The sequence below is a fragment of the Equus caballus genome, chromosome 6 (assembly GCF_041296265.1).
Source record: "Equus caballus isolate H_3958 breed thoroughbred chromosome 6, TB-T2T, whole genome shotgun sequence".
NCBI lineage: Eukaryota > Metazoa > Chordata > Mammalia > Perissodactyla > Equidae > Equus > Equus caballus.
Genome location: NC_091689.1, coordinates 96,816,041 through 96,838,797, shown reverse-complemented (window position 1 = coordinate 96,838,797; position 22,757 = coordinate 96,816,041). Strand labels below are relative to the sequence as shown.

Below are 22,757 nucleotides of genomic sequence, written 5' to 3'. Positions count from 1 at the left end.
TCCCTCATTCTTTAGTTTTCTTCTTTTCTCTCTGGCTGTTTCTTCTCCCTCTCTTTGAGCTATCTCTTCTTCATCCTGATCTTTAAGGGTTGGAGTTCCTCAGAGCTTGATCCCGGGCCCTTTTCTTGTTTTATACTTTCTTCTGGGTGATTCTGATTTTCCTCATGGCTTTATATAACATCCAAATGCCAGTGGCTTATAGATCTGTACCCGGAGCTCAGACTTCTCGCCCAGCTGCAGATACTTAGAGCCAATTGGCTCCTGGAAAGCTTTCCTTGGTTGACCTCCCCGAAACCTGCTCTTCCTCCAGGAATCTCATCTCAATAAATGGTACCAGCTCCCTAAAACAGAAATCTAACACTCCCCTGGACTTTACTCCACATAGCAACTTCCTCACCAAGTCCTGTTGATTCTACCTCCAAAAGCACTAAAACATGACCGCTTTTCTTCATTTCCATTGTCTGGTTGGTTTATGTACTTTCATTTTTGTCCCTCCTCCCATCCATTCTGTAAATAGTGGTCTTAATTTTCAAAGAACTTTTTATAATGGAAATTCCAAATGTATATAGCAAGAAGAAGATAATGAACCCCCATGTACACATCACTCAGTTTGAAAAATTTATTCTAATCTTTTCTACTCTTGTTTCCCTGTCCCTCCCTTTTTTTCCTCCTTGGAGTAGTTTAAAGAAAACCCTGGAAATACTTCAGTATGCATCTCTCACAGATAAGAACAACAACAAAAATATAACCACAATGCCATTATTGTACCTAACAAAATTTTAAAAATTCTGTAATAAAATATAATACCCAGTCCATACCTAAAATTTCCCAGCTGTGTCAAGGATGGCTTTTTACCGTTGGCTCGTTCAGTTCATCATCCACACGAGTCCAAACATTCCATTTAATTATGATGCCTCTTAAATCCCTTTAAATCTCTAATAGCCCCTCTTCCTTTTGTCAAGTCAATGACCGTTTGTTTTTTCTTTGGTGATGTGCCTTTTCCTGTCTTTCAGCCTCTTTATCTCAATACCTTTATAAGCATTCTGTGGCAAACATCCTATAGCTTTTATGTTACATGTCTTTATCCATAAACACAAGACTGAGAAAGCGAGGACCTCTGTTTCACATAATTACTTTATGTGAAGAAAATATGGACGATGGATTGAAAATTTTTCATTTGTCCCAAAATCCAGACAAGAAGTATAGTTACTAAGCACATACTACATACTAGGAACTTATGTCATTTGATCCTGTAAAAAATCCTTTGAGTTGGGTATTTTTGTCCCTGCTTTCAGGTTAGGAAACAGATCGAGGGAGGCTAAGTAAAAAATATGAGGCTGCCATGTCAGTCTGTGGCAGGGCCAGGACTGAAGCCTGGGTCCCTCTTTCCAAGGGGCCCATGGTCTCTCCGCTTGGCCATGCTGCTGTAGTGATGAGGGAAGTAATGAAGTAATGAGGGATGCTTTAAATAGGGGGAAACTACCAAAGGACACTGCTGGCAGATGCTTCACCCACCCAGAAAAGAAAGAAAAGAGTCCTACCGGGGCGTATGTTGGAGGAGTAGATGATTTTGGCTTAAGGAGAGTATATTTGAGAAAATAATGCGTCCGTGGGCTTCTGATAAAAACTGGAAGAGTCTGATAAAAGTTCAACAGTAGCAGAAGCTGCCTCCTAAGGGCATTTATGTCTCAGGGCCCTGCTCTTGCTAATCCTGTTCATTTCTTTTTCTTTAAAAATTACATCCTTTTCCTTTTTAAGACGGACTTTAACATCACTAATGTGCTTATGCATTTCCTTCCTGCTTCTCGGTAGACCTCAGAACCACAGCTTTTCTTCACCAGGATCTTTTTCCCCTTCTCACTGTCTCTATCTAAAGTCTTCAGTGGCTTGTCATGTCCTTCATGCCTAAAAAAAGCGTGTCAAAAGACCATGTTAGCCAAGGGAGGGAAATTATGTTTAAAATATATTTGGCCTGAAAAATTCTGTCTGCTTCACCAGTCTGCCTGAATGTGCCTGCGTCTATCCAAACTGTGAGCCAGCCCTGCCTCCTCCTGCTGCTCTCCACGCTACTAGCTTAAGATGACAAGAATCTCCCTAGATACTTACATGTCTATAATTGCTTCATAAATGGAGACATCCACAAAAAACTAACAAAAGGCAAAGAATAACCGGCCAATAGCAAAGAGAGGAAAAGTATTTAAAATGTCTTGGTTAGGGAATATTCCCAAAAGAACTGAAAGCAGGAACTAGAACCGATAGTCGTTACACCTGTGCTCATAGCAGCGTTATTCACAATAACCAAAAGGTGGAAGCAATCCAGTGCCCATCGATGGATAAATGAACAGAGAGTGTGGTATAGCCCTACAATGGAATATTACTCAGCCTTAAAAGGGAAGGGAATTCTGACGTTTGCTACAACACAGATGAACCTTGAAGACATTATGCTAAGTGAACTAAAGCCAGACACAAATGGACAAATATTGGATGGTTCCACTTATATGACGTACCTAAAGTAGTCAAGTTCATGGACAGAAAGTAGAATGGTGGTTGCCAGGGGCTGGGGGTATTAATGGGGACAGAGTTTCAGTTTGGGAAGATGAAAATATTCTGGAGATGGATGGTGGTGATGGTTGCAGAGCAATTTAAATGCTGTTAGTGCCACAAAACTGTGCACTTAAAGATGGTTAAATTGGTAAATTTTAGGTATTGTATATTTTACCACAATTAAAAAATTATGTCTTGGTTGAGAACTTGGGCTCTGGGTCAGAAAGCCTGGGTTCAAATTCTAACTCCATAACTTATTAGCTGTGACAACCCATGCCATTTCCATATTCTAAGTTTGAATTTCTTCACCTAAAAAATTGGAATAAGAATAGTACATATCTAATATGTGACAAAGAGAACAACTATTCCTAACCAAACCTCCCTCTTCCCAAAACATGAACAAAAGAACAGTAAGGGTTAAATAGAACAATCCGCTTAAAATCCTCTGCACGTTGCCTGGCACACAGTCCACACTCCACAGATGTTAGCCACTATGATATTGTTATCATTTATTTACATCTAGACTCACTTTTAAAGGTTTGATTGCAGGTTTTTCCTAAGGATTTCTGGGAATTCACTCCAGATTTAGATCTCTTAATTATGTGGTTCCAGGGGGTGAGTTCAGTATCTACATCAGCTACAAAGGTAGCAGATTCAGAGATACTGATGGATGGCATGAAGTTCTGATGAGTTTGTAAAGTTGGGTGGAAAAAACACAGGTAATGGAATAATTAGAAAAGTATCCCTTTATATTTAGGAAATAAAATTTTCAGCCACTTTCTCTCAACTGCTCAAAAATAAATATCACGTAAAATAATATTCATTTTTGAATATTCTGAAACTTTAGATAATTTTTTAATTGTTTGGTAACATTTACTGCATAACCAAGAAATACTCTCCAAGTTGAAACTACAGGAAGATTTCCTCTAGCCTAGATGATGGCTTTCGAGAAAGCTGGCACTGACGATGTGTCCGCTGACTTGACTAATCTCAGAATCAGAACTGTGCAATGTCTCAGTTGTACAGTCAGAATTATGACCATTTGTGAATCATTTTGTGTCTGTGTGTGTGTGTGGGAAAGACAGCAGAAAGAGCTGTGCAGTGGTTGCTTTTCGAAAAGGTTGAACCTGAGTAACATCCAGAGATGGTGTTCCAGGCTTTTTATGAATGAACCTCCGCCTGTCGTCAACGTTGCCGCCATCAGCAAGTGCATCCTAAGGATGAGGAAACAGGCTCAGAACTTGCCTGTGTGTGCAGTGAGCTGGAATTTGAATATAGGTTGATTTGGTTCCAAAGCCTGTGTTTTTTCTCTCGAACCACATGCCCCAAACCAGAACTTGCCGCTTGTTCCTATCGCTGGAGCTAGCATCACTTTTGGAGCTGCTGCAAGTTCTGAAGTCACCCTCTGGAACTACTGCTGTCATTGGTGGGGTGTCGTGGTGGCTCTTTGCTCCCTAGCCCGCCCTCTGCTAGCAGGTAAGAAGCGGCTGCTGAGAGGAAGTGAATGGAAGGGATACAGTAGGGCCCCTAGTGCCCGGAGAGATTCCTGCTCCTTCTTTTCTGACCTGAAATGGCCACTATTAAAGCCACTCTTGGTTTGGAAGACAAAAGTGCCATTGTCCTCAGAAACCTCCCATTACAGTGTATACATGCTACCTGGGAGTAAGGAGGAGGGACTGAGAATTCCTTCCAGCTCTTTCTCTGTCTCTTATTAGCACCGTTTAGTTTATCAGAAGCTAGTTGTCTCTTGGAAAGCCTGGAAAGACTATCTCAGTGAAGACACACATGATGAGCAAGTGTCACTGGTGCTCGGTGGGCTCTGTGAGGCCAGCAGGTCTAGGTAGGGGTCCTGAAATCCGTGTAGGGATGGAGCGGCCCCTGGACCCTGGGTAGCCAGAGAGAGCCTCAGCTATGGCTGCCTGTGGGACCGCTGGTGAGTTGGTCTCAAGAAACAGATACCAACCTGGGCTATCTTAAGCAGAAAGGGAACATATTAGAAGAATACAGAGATACCTTAGGGAACTGTGGAATTGTGGCAGAGCCAGGCCTTAGAAGGGAGGAGCCACAGAAAGGCTGGGACTGTGGTGGCAGTTGGTCCAGGTCCCAGCCTCCAGCAGCCCAGTGACTTGACTTGGCTCCCAATTCTAGTACTTTTTAAGCCTCAAGTGAGAGGGAGGCTATGCTATGCTTGGCTTAGGTTACTGTTCACAGTTGGCTTAATCAGCAGTGGCTGTGTGTGTGTGTGGGGGGGTGGCATTGGGGAGGGGCGTTCACACTGCAGAAACAGGAACTCTGCCTGTGGGCACAGAGGCCATTTCCAGAGAAGCAGGGCTGGACTGACACTGTATGAGACACCCACCACACAACCCGCAGAACCAGATCTTGTTTGGGGAGTCCTTGTGGAGGGGAAATTGCTTAGAGGTAGTCGGGTATCGTGGTCACAAGTGCAGGCTTTACAGCAGGTTGTGGGCCCACATCCCAGCTCAGCCACTTCCTGGGCAACTGCTGACGCATTCAGTGTATCTGCCTGCCCCCTCCGGAGTGGTGACGGTAGTACCCATCACACGAGAGCACTAGGATTCAGTGAGCTAACACCAGCAAAGAGCTTGAAACCATGCCTGGCACACGGCAAGCCCTTGTTAAATCACTACTGTTATCTGGCCTTTGAGGTATTGTAATATTTATTGAAGTTGTCAAACAAGTACACCTCACTTTAAAAATACCTGGTAGGGCTCTTTTAACATGTAATTTTATGAAAGAAGGAGGAGTGCAATCAGATAAACACTGTTATGAAATACCTATTTAGTTTAACTTAGGCATAAATATAGATGCAGCAAGTTAAAAAATATATGATATAGAAATATTAAGAAAAGAATTAAAACAAAGAAAATAAAAACAAAAAAAGAAAAAATATGATGCAACACCAAAAGGAGAGACCACAAAAGAAAAAATCGATAAGTTGGGCTTTATGGAAATTAAAAACTTTCGCTCTTCAAAAGGTGTTAATAAAGGCCGGCCCACTGGCTGGGTGGTTAAAGTTCTGTGTGCTCTGTTTCAGCGCATGGGTTTGCTGTTTCGGATCCTGGGTGCAGACTTACTCCACTCATCAGCCATGCTGTGGAGGCATCCCACATACAAAGTAGAGGAAGGTTGGCACAGATGTTAGCTCAGAGCTAATCTTCCTTAGGCAAAAAAAAAAAAAGAAAAAAAGAGGTGCTGTTAAGAGAATGAATAGATAAGCCACAGACCAGAAGACACTGTTTGTAAATCATATATCTGATGGAGGATTTGTGCTCAGAAAAATGGGACATTTACAATTCAATAATACGACAAATTACCTAATTAAAAAATGGGCATAAGATTTGAAAGATATTTTTCTAAGAAGCTATCTGAAAGGCTGATGAACACGTGAAAAGATGCTCGACATCCTTTTGGGATGCTGTTTGGATTTGGGAAATGCAAACTAAAACTCCCAATGAGAACCGCTATAAACTCACTCGAATGCTTGTGATCCCAAGGACTGACTTGCTCAAGTGTAGGAGATGAGGGGAAACTGGACGGCACACACATTACTGCTGAGAACGTAAAATGGCGCATCAACTTTGGCAAATAGTTTGGCAATGTCTTAAAAAATGAAACTTAAATTTAGCATGTGACCCAGCAGTTCCTTTCCTAGCTATATACCCAAGAGAAATACATGAGATATGTTCACATAAAAACTTGTATAAAAATTTCATAGAATCATTATTCATAATAGCTAAAAAATGGATACAATCCAAATGCCCATTGACTGGCTAGGCAAAATGTGGTATTATACAATGGAGTTCTATTCAGCAATAAAAAGAAACAAATTATTGATATATGTGCAACATAGGTGAACCTCAAAAACATCACGCAAAGTGAAGGAAGACAGACACAAAAGACTGTATCTTGCATATCCTATTTATGTGAAATTTCTGGAAATGGCAAACCTACAGAGACAGAGAAGCAGAAAAGTTGTTGTCTGGGCCAGTCATGGGAGTGGGGTTGACTGCAAATGGGAATGACAGAAATTTTGAGCATGAGAGAAATGTTCTAAAACAAGATTGCAATGACAGTTGCACACTGCATTAATTTACTAAAATCATTGAAATGTATGCTTGTTAACAGGTGAATTTTGTGGTATGTAAATTATACCTCAATAAAGCCATTTCTGTCCTATATTTAGTCATTTTGACTGAGTTACCAGTAAAAACATAGGTAGAAATAATTAAGAAAGAAGAAATCTCTTAGTCCAACACTATTTGCTGAACCTCTTTTCGGTTTCGTAATGTTTTATGCCAAGTCCTGCCCCATCTCCCCCACTGACTCACCCTAGAGCAGTGACTTTCTTTCTTTTTTTTAGGTATGCTTTTTGGTGAGGAAGATTGGCCTCAACTAACATCTGTTGCCAATCTTTCTCTTTTTTTTTTTTCTGTCCCCAAGCCCCAGTGCATAGTTATATATCCTAGTTGTAAGTCCTTCTAGTTCTGTGTGGGATGCTGCCACAGCATGACTTGATGAGCCATGTGTAAGTCCTCACCCAGGATCCGAACCGGCGAACCCCAGGGCTGCTGAAGCGGAGAGTGTGAACTTAACCACTACGCCACAGAGCCAGACCCCCCAAGTAGTAACTTTCTATTGTCAAGTTTGGTAAGTCATCTAGAGACAATGGCGCCAAGAGTACTCTGCATGAGACTTTAGGTAGGAAGTCTTTATGAACTGTGTTTATATAGCTCAAATTATTCCCATTCCTATTTACCATTGTTCAGATTTGAGCGTTACCGGAGTATAGGAAACGATTCTCCAAGGAAAATTCACCAGTGCTGATTTCTACAGCTGCCTGCTAATACCCAGGAATCTATTTTCTCTCTCCTCAATGTGTCAAACTGCCCTAACATTGACAGGAAGAAAACAACTTTCAGGTTGAGTGCTACATCAAAGGGCTTCTCCTGTTACTAAAAAAAAATCGTTTGCTTGGTAGTTATTTCCTGTGTCAAACTATCAAATGTTTCCCCTGACTGCAGCCGTCTGGAGGTTTGTTGTTCATTTCAGGCCTACATGTTAACATAAGTCACCTGGGGGAACAACATCCATCCATCCATGCGTCCATCCATCCATCCATCCATCCATCCACCCATCCACCCATCCATCCATCATCTACAACACTCAACAATGATTTCTCGAGTACCGGCTATGTACCATACACTGTGCTAGATCTTAGGGATGCAAAAGTGAGTAAGAAAGTCATGGTCTCCACCGTCACAGAGCTTAGAGTTTTTTTTGATGGCAGCAAAAGGCCAGCACCAAAGACACATTTTTCTGCTTTCCAGATTTTCTTGGGATGGCCTTGGCTCCTCTAGGGGCTGCACTGGTGGCATCTCCAGTGACCTGGTGATGACATGGTAGCTCTGATAGTGGAGGCAAGGAGCTCCTGGCTGCTGGTAGTGGTTTTGATCCTTTGGCAATGGTCACTTTGGCAGGCTCCAGAGGGACAGGCTTTGAAGAAGCTTTCTCTTTAATGCCAAGTACAGAAGTCTTGGAGGTGGCTGCAAGAACTCTGGCAGTGGTAGCTGTGGCTCTGTCATTGTCAGAGGTGCCTCCAGCACATCTGCAAATTAAGTGGAAGCCAAAGGCAAGTTATGCCTTTTTTTCTTTCTTTCTTTTTTTTTTTTCTATGCTTCATTGGAAACACATCAGATCTGTAAGGTAGAGATGAAAATTAATTTGTTTCTCAAATATTTCATATTTCTGTGGATACTTAGTAAGTCAAGGTTACTTTTCAACTTTTGCAGTATTTTCAGCTCAGTGGTATGTAGTAGCTAGACAGTGACATTAGATAACATTGTTTTTAGAGAGAGAAATTATAAAATAATGTGTCTAGTTGGGACTCTATAGAGAAAAAAAAGACAGTAAGTAATTAGTCAATTTAGAATGAGGACCAAAAGATAGAGTTCCAAGCTTTACTTTTGAGTGAAACAGCGAAAAATACATAAAAATAGAACAGAGCTTTAGATAATATAAACGAGTTAAAACCTCATAAGAACATTGTATTTGCTGAACAGCATTTCTGGCCTAAACCAGACCTCCTGCATATGGTGGAGTGTGAGCTTCTGGAGTTAGATAATTTACAGAGTGCCACAGAGTCTGAGCTTCCTAAATACATCAGTCACACGGGACAACGGCTATGGTGGTTCCTTTCTTCCTGCCTCTCTGGAGATTCCTACCATTGAAAGCACTTCCTGTGAGGGCAGGGATGACAAATACATGGCAGACATCTATCTGTTGGCACCAGCTGTCTATTACCATCATCTTCACTCCTGAGCCCAGGTGTGGCCTCAGTATCCTATCAGCTCAGCGTCCCAGGCCCCGCTACCCATCAGTTGGAATCAACACATGAGATGAAACCTACCTGTCTTCCTCGGATTAGAGGATGAAAACAGGAGAATTAACTTCAAAAGACTTTGGTGAAATGAAAACACATTTCTTGGCAAGGAAGAGATTGCCTGGACCCAAAGTAAGAGCTGCTTTTCTGTGAGATTAATACCTGCTGCTGAAGAATCAGGAGAGAGAAGTTGAGGAAGAGACCAGCAAGAGCGGTGGTGACTCGGCCTGGGAGCCTGAGGGGCGGGCAGGACCAGGGAGGTGGCACAGAGAAGAAGAGTTGGCTGTGAGAGAAAAGCCCAAAGTGGCTTCTTTCCCATGCTCTGGGGTCGTGATGCTCCTGCTCTGTCATTTTCTTGGCGCTATCCTGAGGAGTTGGGTGGAGAGTGACTCAGGATGAGGGCTGCTGACGGTGAGTCACCTGCCACTTCCTGCATCACCTGCCCTTCTTGGGAAGCCAGCCGCCAATTCCCAGCCCCGCCCCACCCACCTGTGACAACTGACAACGTTGTGCTTTGAGGCAAATCTGAGTAAATCCCTGGGCCGATCGTTCCAGTGAAAACGGAAATAAAGCTTTTAGTGATCTCAGAGGCTATGAGGTTTGTGGCTTTACAATGAATGGCCTGAAGTCACATGAGTGTTGCCAGCCGAATTTGGGTACTTCCACTTTAAGTTCTCTGATAAAGTAGCTTAATGATGGGGGTATTTTATTGACTCGTTTAATAGAATCATAAAGACCATAAAGCAACCTTGCAGGTTGCCACTTTCTCTCTTACTAACTGTGTGACGTTGGACAAGTCTTGTTACTTCTCCATTTCCTTATCTATAAAGCAGGACAATTCCTTTTGTAAAAAGAAAAATGATAGCAAAATGTATTGACTACATACTGTGTACCAGACATTGAGGTTGGTCCAGGGAAGTAATCAAGGATGGAACAAGCACAGACAGTCCTCTCAAGGAATTTAAGACAACAAGGAGAATCGAGCCAAGGAGAACAATAGTAACACAAGACAGACAGGAGACGGGTCAGAGAAATGCACGAACTGAAGTGTTGGAGCGTAGACCATGACCACTTCCTCGTTGTCTGACTTTATTCTGACTGGAAAGGCGTTCAGCAAAGGTTGGTGTAGGTGTTTTTTCATTTTTATTTTTGTTTTTGCTGGTGGAAAAATAAAAGGCTGATTCCATTTATTTTATTCTCTTATGCATTGTTAATTGGAAGAAAAAAATAGTGAGCTGGTAGTTTGAAACTAATCTCGATGAGGCCGTGGGACGAATTTTAAAACTGTGAAAAGCTCAGCCACATATGTTAATGCTGAGAAAGGTCAAACTTCCTCTGACATCAGCCGGAGGTTTGGGGGCTAGTTATGGCGCAGAACAGAGAACAGAACTCAGGACCCGTGTCTTCAGATCCAACGCTGTTCGGTGGAACAAAGCCGCCAGTGTGAAAGAAACTTTCACCTTTGTTACTTTAAAAAACATTTACTCTTCTTTGACTCCAAGCTGAAAGAAGCACCGAAGAGTTTTACAGCAACAAGATAAAAATAAACTAATCTTCTATCGTCCTCCTCCTTCCTGCAGTAGGGTTCTAACCCAATTAACAAACTGATTTAAATGAAAATAAAATTGTGATCAGTTTGAGTTTTCTCCTCCTTCCTGCTGTTGAATCCCACTGTAATTAGCATTTTCATTTTTTTATATCTAGCTTCAGTCAAGAGAACACAATTGAGGAGGTAGGCTGTGCTTTAATTTGCTAGAATTTTTTTTATTCTTGATTAACGTTCCCCGCATCCAATGGACTTCATATTTCCACAATTTTGCACACTTTTTCTTTTTCCAGAACATGAAGAATAACCCCAAGAGAAGAGATCCATTAGCAAGATTTCTCCATCTACCTCTCTTCTCATTGGCCTCAAACGTGTTTAAGCAAACTACTGCCTTTGAAATAGACATGTTTAGCCTCAACTTATTTTAAATACATTGACAACAAATGAAGTCAAAGAGAAATGGAAAAAAATCATGTCACTGATGTTTCATTCAAACTGCTCTTTTAAATTAAGATTTTTCAAATGCACTATATAGCCTAATTGTGGTTGTATCATCATTTTGGATGCATTAAAAGAGTTCAAATAATTTACTGTAAATCACATAGTAACTTAAATAGCAGGGCTGAAACAGAGCCCAGAACTGGTGATTTCTAACTGGAAGGGACACCTCTGCCCTACTGCATATGATGTCACGTCACACTGCTTGTCTAATTGCCAAATCCACAAGCCTGCAGACTGCCTTCCCCATTCCTGCTAAGTAGTGCATTTTATTGCCAATGAAACCACTTACTTTCTGTTCTCATTTGCAGGACTAGATGGGTTTTGTCATCATCAGAGCTGCAGAACATATACACCTGAATTTTGATATATATGATAAATATATGAACAGCATGTTCTTGTCTCAGTAAGGTATTTCATTTACTTTTTTTTTTTAAGTATTTGATGGGCATCTTTATTTATTTTCCTTTTTTATTTATTTTTGAAATATTCTCCTATTGACTTGAGTCTTTGCCGCTATGTCCTTTTACCCTCACTTGAAGCCCTTTCCTTCCTTTCTTCGCTGGCTCCCTCCCTCCTTCCTACTTCCTTCCTTCCTTCCTTTCCTTTGTGGGATTTGTATCATTTGATAAAAATCAAGTAAAATAAAATTAGAAATCTAATAGGAGTCTCAGGTGCCTAAATATTTTCCCTGAACTGTGACTAACCTTGATTCATGTTGTGTTCAAGCTCATGGGTCAAGTTCAGACTAAATTATTGGGTATCAAAGACAAAGGCAATAGCAAAAGTTATTTACCAAATGTCAGAGAACAGATCAGTGGGTGAGATGCCCTTCCTTCTCTCTCTCCCTCACACACACACACACACACACACACGCGCACAGGCACACACACTGGTAGCTCACTTGATAAATGGTTGCCAATTTTTGTGGTGAATACTCTAGGGCATGCTATTTAAAACAGACCTTATTTAAAGCTTCTTTGCTTGAAGTAGGTCATGCTATACTTTCCAACACTCAGATACAATATGCTCTACAAAATCTAGGACTTTCAAGCCTGGAAATTAAATTCACTTCATCAAATAATGAGTTGACCAGTTTCTTATTATAGATCTCTTTATACATATGTAGGGGTGAAAGAAGTATATCTTTGTTGAGTTTCTCTTCTATGTCAGGCACCTTACTATGAATCTAGGCCCTGAAGACAGACTTCCTAGATTGAAATCCGGGCCCCACCAGTCTCCATGTGCATGACTTGGGCAAATTACTTAATCTTGCTGTATCTTCGTTTTGTCATTTGTAGAATGGGGATAACGGCAGGACTCAGTTCATATGTAATTGTGAGGATTAATTAGATAATACAATAAAATATTTAGCATTATCCAGCCTAATTGTGGTGCTTAATCAGCATTTATTCTTACTGTTGTAGCTCTCTTCACTCGCATTAGCACCTTTGTCCTTCTCATTTCCCTGTGAGGCAGGCATTACTGCATCTATTTCACAGGTGAGCAAACTCATCACCGGGCAAATTTAGCACCCGACCTCAAGTCACAGAGCTTTTCCCCAGCAGGGCTGGTCTTTGAGCCCTATCCATCTCATTCCAGAGCCCATGCACCTGCCTGCGCTGTTCACTCTCTGCATATAGATCATGAATCTTTATAGGGCATTTTTGATACGATTTTTGACTTTTAGGACAAATCAGTAAATTTGAATTTATCAAGTATTCCAACAACCAATTACTTCCAGTAACAGGAATGTTAGGAGCCATTCTAAATGTTTATTTTATGAAAAAGAAACAGATGATAAAAAAAGTCAATTTATAGGGAAATTTGGCTGAAGAAGAAGAAGGAGAAGGAGGAAAAAAGGGAGGGAGGAGGGAAAATACACATATACACACACGCACACGCACACACACGCACACGCGCACACACACATGCATACGCGCACACATACACACGCATGCACACACATATACATACACACATGCACACACATGCACACACATATACACATGTATACATACACACACATGCACACACACACAAATTCCAAGGTGTATGTCAAATTTGGGACAGATTCAAACCAATGTCTTATCCCATTTATATTATGCAAAATTGTTTTGGAGGCATCACAATGTGGCCGAAAGAACACAGATTTTGGAATCAAATAGAGTCTGGTTATCTGAACTCCACCTTTGCTGAGTTTGGAAGCCTGAACCTCAGTTTTCTTATCTCTAAAATCAGGGTGGCAGTATGTACTTCACAGGTTTGTTAAGGAGGTTAAATGAGACCATGTCTGTGAACTGCCTGGGATGGTGTCAAGCACAGACATGATGACCAGTGAACAGCAGGCTATCATAACATAAGTAGCTTTTATAATGACTTTTTGAGGTTGTATAAGGTTCTAAAAATGTTTCTCCTTAACAACCTTAGAGGATGTTCAGTATGAGTGTAATCACAACTTTGCAGAATTTTAGAGATGGATGGTAAATTAGAGAGCTTCCCAGTTCAATTACTTGATTTTATGTTTAAGGAAATTGAGACCTAAAGACACTAAGCGCATTGCCCAAACTCACCCAGATAATTTTCATCAGAGTTGGGACTAGAGCTTGGCCTCTTAATTAATGGTTCCCTAATATTTTTAAAGTTGTGAGTGAAGGATCACACCACTCGAGCAATAAACTGTGAAATAAAAATACCCGTGAACAGAGTTTAGGACTCCAATCAAATGATACTTATAATAAAGTTAGACATATATTTAATGATAGCCATAACTATTATTGTGCCGCATGATAACAAAGCATACATGGAAGTAGTTCACATTAGCGTGCCGTTGCAATTATTTTGTACAACCAAGTCGAGGAAGGGAAAGGAAAAATGAAGATGAGCAGGCGGCTGCTCTGAGGGCGTCTTTGAAGGCTCTGGACACTGCTACTCAGGGGCCTTATTGCTGATTTTTCTGGCTAAGGGTAGGGGCCTGAGAAGTGGATTTGGAAGGAGGAGGGACAAAAGTTCCCTTGAACTCCTCTTCCCTTGGAATGAGCGACAAGAGCCCGCCTCCCTCCCTGTCAATGGAGGAATCAGTCCTCTCCTCTTTCTCCGTCAGCTTCTTGCTTGGATCTGGAAGTTTCAGCTCCCAGAATCCACTCCTTCGTCAGCAATGCAGAGTCAACACACAGAGCACCGTGGTGGAATAGCTTTGCTTCTAGCAAAACTGATGCCTGTTTTCTGTTCTCACTGTGTTCTGCCTCCCAGCACTTTGTAGTTGTTGCACTGATATGCCAAGGGCCTCAAAGAACACTCAGGTCATGCAGCACCCCTGCTCAGCCAAGTGGGGAGACTTGGCTGCATAATTTCCGCTGTGGGCCTTGGAGAAAACCCTAGGTTTTCCAGTCCTTTCTTCTCCTACTCCCAACAGGAATGGGTGAGGTGTTCCTCTTTCCACTCTCTATCAGACTCGCTCAAAGATGTGGGATGAGGGAAAGGCTCTCGGATCAGACGTTTTCTCCACAGTGCTCACATGGCTCCTATCACACATTCCTCTGGAGGTTCCCTAAAGTGGGACGTCTTTCATTTACAGCTGGAATAGATGAGTTTAATCAGATTACTTTTTTAATACTTAAACTGAGGGAAAGGGACTTCTGAGGAATGTGGGGAAGTGAGGGAAGAGAAGTATAAAGAGGTACATTTTGAGTGGTGGGAGTTTGAGGGGAGAAGAAGCCTCTATTGGGGGCCCAAGGGGAGAACTTTGGTCAGCCAGAAGGCAGGGGTGAAAGAGAAAATGTGCTGGGAAAGGGGAGGTGCAAATGCACGGGGAAGGAGGTGAGATTCTGAAGCCAGACTTCAGGAGCGCCACAAAAATCTTCTAGCACCTCCTTTCCCCTCACTTCTGTCTCTCTCTACCTCAGAAAAACTCCCTGGTATTTAAGTGTGGTCCGGTCCCCGACACACCTCATTCTTGGAGGGCTGAGATGGCACCAACTGCTCACTCAGGGATGATTCACACAAAGAGACGGACCCAGGTCGACCCCTGGGCAGCAGGAGAGCGTGTTTCTTCTACAGGGCGCACGAGGATGTTCTCTACCTGTGTCTGTGCGTGTGGCTGGCTCCGTCTCCTGTGACACTTCCCCTGCCCTTGCTACCCGGGCCTGACTGGCGCTTCTGCTCACAGTAGGTCTGCCTTCTGGATTCAGGTCACCAGTCAGTGTGTGTGTCTAGGGCGGGTGTGGGGGCGCCGAGGAGGCACTCACCAGAGCTCTGCACTCAGGGCCTCCTGTGAGCTGCATTACTTGGGCCTGGTGGCAACGTAGCCTTCCCACAGCTACTGTTACTGTCCCAGCTGCCTTGTGGCTGCTCCTGTCACTCAGGCTGCCATTTGTGCTGTCCTTGCTTTATCCCCCTCTCTCCTGCCACCACCAGCAAAGTCGTCAGCTCTAGTGCGCTATGTCAGTGTCGCTGCTGCTGCTCAGCTGACCCCTAAATGAGAGATTTGCCCCGAGATGACGATGGCTCTTCCCCCAACCTTGGCTAGTCTAGCCTTTGAGTTGGGGTTGGAGTGGGTTTTGCAGCTGGGAAGACCTGGGTTTGAATCCTAGCTCTGTGTCATCCTGGGACCTTGGGCATATTATTTAAAATTTGAGGCTCTTTCTTTACTCATAAATTAGAGACAATAATGCTGTCTTCACAGGATTGTTATGAGAAGTAGGGGTATTTTATGAAAGATAGCTGCATAGTGCAGGCATTTAGTCAATGGGAACTGAGACCACTGTTTAGATGGGGCTGCTCCTTCCGGCCGAGGTGAGACAGAGACCTCCGAGTTCCTGAGGTGGGTGTGGAAGCCGGGACGCTTCTCATGACCTCGTTATGGTGGATCCGTGATTTATGGATGGTTTCTAGGGTAACCTCTGTTCCCAGGGAATGTAGCTAAGTTCGAGGCCTTATTTCTAAGGCATTCTGGATAATGGGATTTTATGGAAAAATTTTTTTCACCACTAAAATATTAATAAAGCACAGGGTTGAATCTTTGAATCTTTTCTTAATGAACCCAGCTTGAGCACAGAAATAGCTGGCCTTTTCAGAGCTGGGCTGGGGCCTGTAGGGCCCAAAGGCAGTGTGACTGTCTCGGGCACGTTGGGTTCTTTGCAGTAGGGCGTCACCAGGAGAGAGCTGTGTTGTTAGCGTTGCACAGTCCTGCTGTCCGAACCCAAAGACAATAGCTCCAAGTCTGTGGGCATGGCCATGGCCGTAAGTAGCCATGGAATCGTTGGTTTGGGGTCCAGTTCCAAGATATACCCAAGGAAAGATGGCAGGTCCCAGCTCTCATCTGCTTCAACACATGACAAGAAAGGAGCTCCTCAGAGCCACAGCATTTTGAAGAGGGGCTCCTCATCCTGCCATGCATTCCAGGATAACATCATACTTTACTGATACCAGTACTGATGTACAAATCAATACCAACGCCCATACTAATATCGATACTGTATTGATGCTTATTCCAACACTAATTCCAATATTGTTCAATGCCAATACTAGTAGTTCTACTATTTCTGATACAAACTACCATTTATTGAGCGTTAAGTATATGCCAAACACTAAGCCAAGAGCTTTGAGGTAATATCACATTTAATCTTCACAAGAATTTTTTGATGATAAAATATATGGTGTTTCGTGTATACCAGGCACTGTTTTAGGAGTTTTACAGTTATTTACTTACCTAATTTTCACTACAACCCTAAGAAACAGATACAATTATTATTGCTGTGGATGAGGAAGCTGCAGATCAGAGAACTAAGTAACATGGCGAAGCTCACACAGTTAAATTTGTGGCAGAGCAAAGATTTAAAATAGTTTTCTCTGACTCTAAATCTCGTATTGTGCAGGGCCTTCATGTGTTCAGAATTGCCAGGGCACATTTATAAGTTTTCTGTATGATTTCTGCACCTGTTAATGAAATTTCCGATAATAAGTCATCTCAAGTGAATGCATCTTTTTGTTAAAAGATAATTTTACCCTCAAATTTTGCTCCACTTAAAAGTATCTTTTAAATCAGAAATATTTTCTCTTCATTCTTCTCAATTTGCTGAACTGATTTGATTATAGGCTTCAAAAATTACTTCAAGGTTGGGTTATAGTCCACTTTTACGAGTAACACTGACGCTGTCATTTAAAATCTCCCATGCATTTGAACAAATTTCAAAACATGTCCTTTGTGATGAGCACTTCATCATATTTATTTGTGTATGTCTCTTTAATAGACACCAGAACTATTGCTTTAAATTGTTCTTGTCGAGCACCACTTTATTGTAGAAATTTCTTTCACTAAATCGGATTTTTGGGAGAGCTTAGAGCTTAATGTTTATGGGGAATTTTCAAAGGGATTTGATTTTTATTATTTTTCTTAGTTTCATATTTGATTTTAATGTTCAGAGGGAAGTCCCAAATAAGGTCTTTGAGAGTGAGGTCTTTTATCTGCAGATCGGCCAAAACATAATCTGTACAGAGTAAACGCACGGCCGTTCCTGGGTCTCAGTCCTCCAGTAAAGAGGTCCTCCAGGGGCACGCTGGTGGTTCATTGGTCCTTTAATCCATGCATTGGTCTATAAGTACAATCTGATGTCATTTGTCATTTGCAGTGGAATTAACATTTTACGACATAGGCCTCTCTGGATGACAGTGACCAGAATCAGACATCCACACATTAGAGCTTTCGCCAAGTTCCTCACCTGTGAAAGGTGCTAAAATTCTGGACCAATCCTGTCAGGCATCTAATCATATCACAAACCAGATCTCTTATGCGGTCTTTGATGGAATTCAGAAATCACAAGGATTCTTTCATGATGTAAAGTAGGGTTCTCAATCCGGGACTCACAGACTCCAAAGGAATCTGTGTTTACCATCGAGGGGTCCATGACCCTGATGGGAAAACCCCCATGTATTTGTTTTCACTAATCTCTGGCTGAAACTTAGTACTTCCTTCCCTTGTGAATGTAGGCCACAAACCACAATGGTATTAGTCTTACCTGTGATTCCATCTCTAATAGAATCACAGGTATATTCCTTTTCTATCACAGTGTTACCAATATCACAAAATATCGTTTATCCTCCTCTGTACTTTAAAGTCATGGTAACTATCAGACACATTGCAACATCCTGAAATTTACTGCTTTAATAAAGCAGCACATAGTTACAATATCAAATTAAAAAAATATGTTGATAATTGTATTTCAGTATAATTAGCTCACAATCTCATTAGTTTAATTTTATAGATTTAAACACATTTTTCTGAGAGGGCTCCACTAGACTGTCAAATGGGTACTTAGCACAAAACAGGTTAACAACCACTGGAGAGCTGGTACAAAGGTTTGTGGACCAAGGACACTTGTCAAGCTTAGCCTCCAGGCCAAACTCTCCGTGCGGGGGCCGGAGAATCTTATGAAAGAGGAAGAGAGAATCATTTGCCTTTCCAGCTTTCAGCAAGGATGACTGATCCTCACTCTAACAGATCCGAGTCAGAAATCTTGAACATAAAGAAAACCAGTCAGCCCCTAGCCAGGGATGCGAGCAGCCTCCAGAGTCAACAGCCAAGGGTGCTCCTATCCACAGTATCTCAGGCACGGCCCGGGAGACTGTGATGTTTCTATGGACCATGCCAAGTAACTACCCATGCGATTTCTGCACAAGCTTGCCTATGTTGCTAAGTACTCCAGTACTCAGACTGAGGGGGATGCATAATATGTCAAACACACTGACTCAAGTTAAGTCCTTATTCTTAGAGATGTGTACAGAAGAATCTAGCTTTTACGCTTCAAAATTTAATATGGATCTAACACTATATCCAGAGGTGGACTCTGTAACTTGGGACAGCTACTGTCTTGAGATAATCACTCCATTCTCTGATTACTCATTGGTGAAAGCATTTATTGAAAAGAACATAAGCTTAAAATAGAAATAATTTGGGTAAATTATGTGTATCAGTTAGGATTAAGATCGGCTGCATATAATTGGAAACCCCAAATCATAGTGGCTTAAACAAGATAGATATTTATTTTCTCTTGTGTAACAAGGAGTCCAGAGGTAAGAAGTCCAGGAACAGCACGGCATCCCTGTAAAGTCTGTCACCCAGGCTCCCTCTATCTTTTTGCTATGCCATCCTTAGCAAGTGACATCTAGTCTTATGATTCAATAAGGCTAATTGAGTTCTTGCCATCACATCTACATTCAAGTAGCAGGAAGGAGTTGAGGAGAAAGATGTTCAGTTCGGGACCCCTTGGATTTGAGGTACCTGAAGACATCCAAGGGAGGGTCCCAGGAAAATAATTGGAAATGCTGGCTCAGAGCTCAGAGGAACCGCCTGGTGGGGGGTGCTGGACCAGGACTCAACTGTGCACACAGTGTTGGGTACCAAAGCCAGGTGTGCATGAAATGGCCCGGATAGAGTGGATACCATTAGAAGAAGGCCAAGGAGAGAACCTTGGAAACATTAATAAGATTAAGTATTTTTTCAAACACAGAAGGATAAAAGAGTTCTCCTAGCTGAGTCAGCTTCTTTTTAGCAGCCTTCTCAGTCAGTGAGCCATTCAACACTTCTGCTTATATTTTAGTGAGAACTTTGTCACACAGCCCCACCTAAGTTTAAGGGAGAATGGGAAATATGATCCCATAATGAGTTGTATTATTGCCTCCAACAAAACTGGGGCTCTATTTCTTTCTTTCTTTTTTTTTTTTAAAGATTGGCGCCTGAGCTAACAACTGTTGCCAATCTTCTTCTTTTTTTTTTTTCCCTTTGTCTTCTCCCCAAAGCCCCCCAGTACATAGTTGTATATTCTGGTTGTGAGTGCCTCTGGCTGTGCTATGTGGGAGGCTGCCTCAGCGTGGCCTGATGAGCAGTGCCATGTCCGCGCCCAGGATCTGAACCTGCGAAACCCTGGGCCGCTGAAGTGGAGCGCGCGAACTTAACCACTTAGCCATGGGGTTGGTCCCTGGGGCTCTATTTCTAAAGAAGGAAAGGGAGTGGATATTAGGTGGCAACTGTGGTCCCTGTGACAGTGTATTCATGCGGACTAAGTGTACGCGTGCTTCAGAGAAGTCCTCAAGAAAGAGCAGTGGACCAGCAGACAGAGCCCGGGTCCTAGTCCTGCCTCTGCTTTTGTACACAACACCTTAAGACAATTAATTACTTTCCTTGAGGGTTTAGTTCTCTCATTTTTCCAGTGGATGCGACCATCCTTTTGCTTTCTGCTTTCCAATTGTTGTGAACCTTAACTGAGGCTGTGGGTCTGTGAAGGCACCCGTACAGCTCTCAGCACCAGTGGGCTGTGCTTTCGGGATGCCAGGCAGCTGCATCCAGAGGAGGGTAGGTTCAGCAGCTTTCCCAGTCACACCTGAAACCCTTCGCCCAGAAACAATCCCATCCCTGTGTTGACTGCTCAACTTCTGATAGCACATTTTCTAAGTTTAGGTGGAAATTAAACTGTTATGCCATCAGTCCGTTAAATGACACCACCTACATGTACTGCAATTGTAATATGGGTAAAGAAAGTAATTTTCAATGACAGTATCATGTCTGATGAAAAGTATCTTAAACGGAATCTTGGTCCTTGTTGAGAGGACAGAATCAACTCCAGCCAGCAGAGGCAGAATGGAATGTATTGCAGGATTTAAAATGGCTCACGGAATCATTGGGGACAGGGAGCTGAAGAGATAGCTCCTAAGCTGAGCTTCCACAGAGTTGCGCTGCTGCTCCCGCCGCGATCGAGAAGCCATCTGTTAAATCAGGAGTCTCGCTTGAGGTCCTGATTCCAGAATCACACTGCTGCAGGCTCAACGGTTCAAAGACTAGAACCACACCAAAATGGTGCCTCCTGCTCTTTCCCACCCCACTTAGCTGCACTCCAGAACCACTTCCCACATGGGTGCATCTGATCGTGGGGCCCCAATCAGCCTGCAGCCCTAGTTTCAAGACAGTCTAAGAAACAGCACTTCCGCCTTTACAGCCTCTGCTAGAAGCGTGTTAGGATATATATTATATGTGTCACTTGTCAATCCACAGTATCTGTCAGAGCGAATTTTACGTGCGCCCATGAAATGGAAATTGCTATTTGAGATCCAAAAGCACTGGCTACATGTCTTAGAAATGAAATGATTTCAATGCAACATAATGTAATTATGGCAGAGGAAATTCATTTAACTCGAAAATGGATTGAATGAAGAGGCAGAAAGCATAGGAAATATTCATGTACATGTATCTGTGGCATGTTATTCTTTTTTTTTTTTTTTTTTTTTGAGGAAGATTAGCCCTGAGCTAACATCTGCTGCCAATCCTCCTCTTTTGGCTGAGGAAGACTGGCCCTGAGCTAACATACGTGCCCATCTTCCTCTACTTTATATGTGGAATGCTTACCACAGCACGGCGTGCCAAGTGGTGCCATGTCCACACCCAGAATCTGAACAGGCGAACCCCGGGCCGCTGAGAAGCAGAACGTAAAAACTTAATTGCTGTGCCACCGGGCCGACCCCCATGTTATTCTTAAAAACATTTGCACCAGCATTAAACATCAAAGGATGTTTCATTAAGAATATTATTTGCTCGTAAATATAAATTTCTGTTTACTTCCATCGATTAGGACCAGAATAATTTACTCATTTTAATGTGTTTACACATCATGGCAAAACCACAATAATTGAAGTTCAACGTGTGCGTTGGGACGATCTAATGAAATTTTATTGACTAGGAGAATTCCCAATAATTATCTTTCTGCTTGAACAGCTTAGCTAATAAAACATACGGCATTAAAAAATAAGAATGGGCTAGAGTCACAGAAAAATGACCACAGTTCTTAATGATTCTAAAAATATTGCAGAAAAAAATTTATTCATTAGAGTGAGAAAACAGTTTTGTTGTTACAGGTCACACCAGCTTCTGAGAAGGGCAGATTTTCAACTTAATAATACAGAACTTCCTCTGCAATAAAATCATGACCTGTCGCTGAATGGTGTTTTGAAGAAGAAGATAAAGATGGTCCTTGGGGATGGAGGAATTAGACTGACGTTTCTAAGGACTGCTCAGACTGGGCTTATGGAGAAGCTGGGAGAGAAGAGAAGACTAGAGGCCTGTGGGGCAATGAGAACATCCTTTCTAAAACCTGTTTTGTTTTTCCCAAAGAGAATAATTCTCAAACGTTTTGGTCTCAAGGTCCTTTTAAATTCTTAAAAATTATTGAGGCCTTCAAAAAGCTTTTGTTTATATAGGTTACATCTATCAATATTTACCATATTCAAAATTGAAACTGAGAAATTTTAAACTGTTTAAAATAGCAATAATAATAATAAACAATAATAAATATCAATAATAATTACATGTTACCATAAAGATTAGTTGTAATCTGAACCCATATCAATGAACTTTTTGTACTCTGTTACATTAAAATCCAGTGGTCTATCTTGTATTGAATTAATCTTTTACGAATTTTGATTTTGTAACATCATTCATTGGTCATTTGGAAAATATTAGTTCACTGACCTATGTAAATATCCCAAAGGTTGACACAATATATTACATAATATTAAAAAACATTACATTCGTTAATGTCACCATTGACATTATCAGGAAATTGTTGAGCACTGGTCAAGCTTAATGTGGCAGATATAAATTTTCCATAACTTTAATTTTCATTTTAACCTTGAATTCTGTCATTGGTAGCAAATACTGTTACGTGTTTTCCTTAAGTGACAGGCTCAGTTCATCTACTTTTTGAGAAACTGTCTGCCAAA

General features: G+C 41.9%; 2 long non-coding RNA genes across 2 annotated transcripts; one reads left to right on the top strand and one right to left on the bottom strand.

The window, feature by feature from the left end:
* Positions 1–6,468: 6,468 nt before the first annotated feature.
* Positions 6,469–9,484, bottom strand: LOC138924712 (uncharacterized). Its single transcript, XR_011439820.1, has 2 exons — positions 8,975–9,484; positions 6,469–8,264 (listed from the first exon to the last, which is right to left on the bottom strand). It is a non-coding gene; the product is annotated as an uncharacterized lncRNA (long non-coding RNA).
* A 452-nt stretch (positions 9,485–9,936) lies between these two features.
* Positions 9,937–22,434, top strand: LOC138924713 (uncharacterized). Its single transcript, XR_011439821.1, has 3 exons — positions 9,937–10,066; positions 11,303–11,402; positions 21,894–22,434. It is a non-coding gene; the product is annotated as an uncharacterized lncRNA (long non-coding RNA).
* The last annotated feature ends 323 nt before the right edge of the window (positions 22,435–22,757 follow it).